This window comes from Urocitellus parryii, chromosome 2 (genome assembly GCF_045843805.1).
Source record: "Urocitellus parryii isolate mUroPar1 chromosome 2, mUroPar1.hap1, whole genome shotgun sequence".
In the NCBI taxonomy this organism is placed as follows: Eukaryota; Metazoa; Chordata; class Mammalia; order Rodentia; family Sciuridae; genus Urocitellus; species Urocitellus parryii.
In genome coordinates, this window is record NC_135532.1 from 72,749,020 (window position 1) to 72,755,565 (window position 6,546).

Sequence of the window (6,546 nt, forward strand, 5' to 3'; positions counted from 1 at the left end):
GTGTGTGTGTGTGTGTGTGTGTGTTAAGGAAAGTCTAACATGCCAATGACACTATACATTATGTCACTAGGCCAACATAAATTAGAGTTGTCAATAATTACAAGATTGCCTCTATCTAAATTTCCACATTATAAAAAATAAATTTTTTACTTTAAATATCAGCTTAACTTTTATTAAGTTTAAATACTGTAAATTGTTTACAGATAAATTGTTTCCACTCAAAGTAAATCTTTGGTAAAAACAAGTATTTTCGAATATTTTCTTCTAAAGAATAAGCAAGTTTATATATGTATCCCTATATACACACTTACATATAAGTAAGTATATATAAGTGTAAATGCATACATGATTATTTTTACCTGTATCCATATATGTATACAGTTGCACATACAAATGTGTTTCATAGACATACACTATTACATATATGGAGGTGTTTGTTTCACTCATACAAAAGCAAATTATTTTAATCCAGACATATTATCTTAAAGGTAGGTAGTGTACGTATCTACTTTCCTCATTCCATTTTATATTTTCCAATTTTGGTAGTAATACATTGAATAAAATCCATGCAGTTTCAGTACTCAAAACTTAAATGTATATACTTTCAATAAATATTATGTATAAATTGGTGGCAAAATCTTAATAAATATCTATAGTTATAATACTAATCTAATAATATAAGAAAAAAATAGAGACATAAGTGAAAAGAGTGTCAATTACTCATTTTGTATTGGTGATTAGGCATATGGTGATCCCATATGTCTATAGCAATGTAATGCCCACAATTTCTGAAAGTTGAAATATTAGGGAAATTAGCTGAATCATATCAAAAATTGTTTCACTGCAAAGAGGGTTTCTAGCCTCATGATAACAGTGAATGTGCAGTTGTAAATACTAAATATCTTCATGATAATGTCATGTCATCAGTAGATTATTTTAACCCAGTTACTCCCCAGTAGTCTTTATTCCGTAGTCTGAGGCATAGAATGGCTAGTCAATAAATGGGATTAGAAAACATAATGAACACTGCAGGGGTAATGCTTTAGCAAGGAAACTGATGGTCATGGAAGAACTGCACTTAATCTTATGCACAATTAAGCACAGCACCCAGTCCCTAAGTACCTTGCATTGGTCTTCATGTTTCACAATTTACTTAGAGTCTGAGTAATTAGTCATGGTAGTCAACTCCCTATAAAATTTATACATTTTCTGTTTTTGTCATAGATAATAAAGGACACCTTTAAAAATTGGAGGCCAGTGCTTTTGTATAAACTCTGTTTCATTCTTTTCTATTGCATAGAAAATCAAAGTAGGTAGTTAAAAGCACTTGTGTGTTTCATAAGTAAATTGCTATACTCCAGAAAGAGAATGTTGGTAAAAATGTATAATGTACCCATTTAAAAATATTTCAATCATTCAATTCTCATTCCTTGCTATATTGATTTTCAAAATACTAAAGCTGATACCAAATAAGGTCATTAAATTAAATTTATATTTATAAACTTCATTCATTTACTTTTGAGGGAACATATTAAGAACATGATTAATTGAACCATCTTTATCAAACAGTGCATATAAGTAGTTGGGAGTGAAATTCAGATAGGTAACATAAGATCAAGGTTTTCCATGAAATTTTATAATAAAAATTGCTTTCATAAATATTGCGCTTGATCAAAAATATTGAAAAAAAACTGGTGGGGAAATCCCTAAATTAAAATTTCCTACTAAGTTTCAGGAAAAATAATTCTGAGAACATTTTTAACACAGGAAAAAAATATCCTGTATTCCATGTTCCTTATGTATTTTACCTCTCTAGTCATTTTGAAAATTGAGCACACAATCGAAAAAATATACCACTGAAATCAATACTTTTAGTCCTTCTGCTGTATTGTCTTAAGTTTTATAAACCTGTAATTGATCTCACAGTCACTTCACTATGATCTTCTGTTTTAGTCAGCCTTTTTATTTTTGTTACTCAAATACCCCATAAGAACAACTTAGAGGAGGAAAAGTTTATTTTGGTTCACAGCATCAGAGTTTCAGTCCATGCCAGCCCAAGTCCATTGCTTTGGGCCCAAAGTGTGACAGGACAACATGGCAGAAGGGCCCAGTGGAGGAAAACTGCTCAGTTCATTGTGGGGCCAGGAAGCAGAGAGAAGGAGGGAAAAGGGGTCATAGGAAAGATGCACCCCTAATGGCCCACCTCCTGCAACCACTTGCCCCCTGTCCACACTTTCCAGTCCATTCATTCAAACTAGTATGGACTGAATAGGTTATAGCTCTCACCATCTAATCTTATCACCTCTGAATATTCTGTAGAAACACAAAAGCTTTGTGGAGGACACTTCATATCAAAACCACAGCACCTTCCAAAACCTCTCAGAAATATATTATTGGCATTAAACTTCACTTAATCTCTAAAATTCATGCTTGAGTTAGCCTCACAATAATTTTTTCTTCTATACACACTCCCCTGAGTGTATCATGTGGCTTAAAAATATCTGTACATTGATGACCCAGAGATACTTATCACCTGTCCCCATTGACCTTTTCAATGAATTCTGGGTTAAAATAATCTACTGATGACATGACATTATCATGAAGATACTAAGTAATTACAACTACACATATTGCAAGCCAAACTTTTGATTTATCCTCCTAAAATTGCTCCTTACCTTGACTTCTCTGTATCAATTCACAATCTATCAGCCTCTTTAATTTATCTTCACACCTAGCGTGTACCCCATCAGAAAGTCTTACCAGCTCTATCTTTAGTTTATATGCATTATTGAAACCCTTATTTCTATCTCCTTAGTTTTAGCCACTATTACCTCTCTCTAAAGACTTCCAATGATCTATTAACTTGCCTCTAAGTTAGCATCTCTTATATTCTATCTTCAAAATAGCTATCAGAATGACCTTCTTCAAATATAAGTCAGAAGATAATCTTACATAATGATTAAAACTTCCCTCTACTCTCCATCTAACTTAGAACAACATACTTCATACCTGAAAAGCCTGTAAAACACTAAAAAGTTTGACCTACTTGGCTTTAATTCCATCTTCCACTCTCCCACAATCATTTCTCTCAAGCAAGTGACACCTGTTGTCACCTCCCCAAAAAGGTGTCTTATTTTGTGGTCCCAGTATGAATTTGTGGTCCCAGTGCATGAATTGCAGGTAGCAGAGGTGCTAATAAAGGCACAAATTAAGTAGGAATTGGATGAAATTTCACTCAGGTTGAATAGTGATCCTTGTTCTCCACTGACCAGTGGGTGTCTCCCACTATCCTCTTGAGTTGCAGGTAAAAGATTCTTTTTTCTTTCCCATCAGAAACAGATAAAACAGTGCAGTTGAAAAGGTACCAAATAATGCATAAGTTTCAGCCAAAGAAAACCAAAAAGCATGCATAAATTCTAGAGGAGGAAAAGATATTCCCAGTGATGTAATGTACCCACCACAGGCAGTAGGACTCTTTACTTCCATGTAAAAGATACCCCTCTCAGCCTAAGACTGTTAGGCAAATATGCAAGGGCCCAGGGTCCGTCCACAGGCTGTGCATGACTTTTCTCTCCATCAGTTCAATTCTGACCCTTGCTTGGCTGCTGAATAGCAGAAAAAGCAGATCAAACCTGATAGAGCACTTCTGTCTGCAAATGTGGAAAAAGAGTTGTGCTTGATGGGGTCCCTGAACAAACCTTCAAGATGAAGTTTGCTCACAGGCCCTTTGCCAATTTGAAAGAGCACTTTATCAGGGTCATTAGGAGAACCAAACAAAGGAGGGCTATGAATCTTCCCTTGATGACAGTTCTTAGCTGGAACACTGAGTGTCTGGATTGAGCCAAGACAAAAAGTTAAAAAGTTACTCCTAGCAGACACTAGGGGTATACAGCTGATGACGGTTCAACCTGAAAAATGGATCTTCTCTAGCTCAGTTTTTACTTTCCATAATTCAGGTTGTTGGTAAAAACATACGGAAAGAAAAATTATGTGAGGTTCTTTCAAGCCTGAAGTGCCAGAATAGATGTGTAATGGAAGTCTTCTCTTGTGATGTGATAAGTAATATTAAAACAGCAAAGTTGAGAATTCGTCTGCATCTGGTTTGGTAGCAAAAGATCCACCCCAAACTTTGAACCAATGGTATCTTATAGAAGGTCTGAATTCTTTCCCTGTCCGGGTATGAAATGGGAGGGACTTCACTCTGGAGAGAGAAATCTGACATTGTTTGAGCTTATTTCCTCTCACCATGGCTATGCTGATTTTTAGTAAGATATTGTTGTGCCAGGCAACAGAGGCTTTTGTAGGGAAAAGAGGGAACATTGATATTCCCACCCCCCCCCCCCAGAAATGCTTCTTTCCCATGACTGGGATAATGATTGCCTGGGTATAGCTATTCAGACTGTTCGTCCCAATCCTGACACTACAACTACTGTGGGAATCCACTACAACTACTGTGGGAATCCACTGACCCTGCTGTTTGACTCAAATTATGTTCCAGTCTTTCACCCAGAAATGAAGGTCATAATCTAAACAAATTGTATATATCCTAGAATACTGCCCACCCACATGAAAGGATCAGAAGTCCTGGCCATGACCAGGGAATTCCAGTATTTGGTCAATTACTCCCCCTTTCCTATGGGTGTCATGCAATTCAAATGCAGTGTCCAGAGTAGTACTGTCATCAGATTTGAATATGGAGGCCCTGGTAACAAAGGTGGTACCACAATAGCTGCATTAGTCAGTTTTTCATCATTGTGACCCAAATACCAGAAAAGAACAGCTTAGAAAAAGAAAAGTTTATTCCGGTTCATGGTTTTCATGGTCGGCCAGCTCTGGGCCCAAGGTGAAACAGACTGTCATGGCCGAAGGGCATGGTGGGGAAAGCTAATCTGCTCATAGCAGTCAGAAAGGATGGCGGGAGGGTGCATGGAGGGAGCACACACACAGGAATGCAGACGCAAAATATGGTCCAAAGGCATATCCCCAGTGACCTACTTCCTCCAGCTACCCCCTACTTGCCTACATTTACTACCCAAGATAGTAATCCTTTCAAATTCTTAATCTACCCAATGAATTCATCCACTGATTGGGTGACAGCTCTCCTTGTCTAATTATTTCACCTCTAATCATTCCTTCATTTTCTAATATGAGGTTTGGGGGCGTATTTCATATCCACCATGACAGTGACTTAGACCACATTCCCACAGGACAGAATATCACAGTGGGGGGGGGGCGGAGGGTAGAATACAAATGGACCAGCCTACTAAGATTGGGATTTTTGCAGGCGCAGTTTAATCAGGCAACTGCCTCGTCTTCTGCCTTCCCAGTTCCGCATTTTTCAACATGAGCTATGAAGTCATGTTTTTGTTTTTTCTTTTTGTTTGTTTGTTTGGGTTTTACTAGAGTGTAGTATTTAGAATCCAAATTTGTTTATCAGTTCTAAGTTGTCTTTTTTGATGGCCTTTGTTTATTTGTGGCGTGTACTGCCTATTTAACTGTCAACACCCCATTTTCTTAATGAATATGAATTAACTCTGTCCATTGTGTATAGCAGTGAGTATAATTCCTTCACTGAATTGGAATCCTGCTGGATATTCAAATGAATGGCAGAGATATATTACTTAAAGTCACATTAGTGGCCTTATGTTTTCATTGCAGTCTCATATTTGGAATATGAGTTCATGGCAATGACATATTATCAGAATCCATAATTGACAACACGGTCTGATATGGTAATTTTCTGTGCTCATGTGGAGCCTGTATCTTGGTTCCTGTGGCCCAGTTTTCCATGTCACATCACTTGCCATCACCAGCAGAAGTCCTTTGGTTTTTCTAAAGGGTGAGTGTTAACTTCTTGTCTGTCTTTGGACAGCTCAAGTTTTAATGCTGCCTGTAGCACTGCGATAGTTAGGTGCTCTGTTTTCATTAGGTGCCAACAACAGTCTGGAAATTTCTGCTTGAAGGGAGATGTATGTGGTGGATGCCTTGGGTAATTTACATATGCACAATTTGAGGGGGTCATTGTACTCCAGTAACAATCTCTTGTCACATGGACCCATCTTCATGAGGAGATATCACCCGTTGTTCTACAGAGTTGTGAGGCTCAATTGACCTGGTCGTAGGACCTGGGTCTCAGCATATTACATGGCTTCTAAAGCCTGTTGTTCTGGGTCTTATGGAAAGGTAGTCCCGTTGCATACAATTTAGATTAAAGAGGCTAACAGTATCCAGATATGGTGCATGTTGTCTCTAATAGCCAAACAAACCTCCAAAGTATTGAGCTTATTTCTTATTGGTGGTGGCTGCCAAAGATATAACTTTTTTGTCTGGGTTATTAGGAATATCTTATCCTAATATTTTTTTTTCTATCTCTGATTATTGTCTAAGGTGGTTCGGAAGAACTGCATTGGTTGAGTGTGTCCCTAGATTTTATGAGGGTTTATGGCTCAGCCCATTTATATCATAGTGTCTGTGACCCCAGAGATGGTCCCCTTATTGTAGACCTAGCCCAACCCAGTGGAGGCATATGTAAAGAAAGTGAGGGAG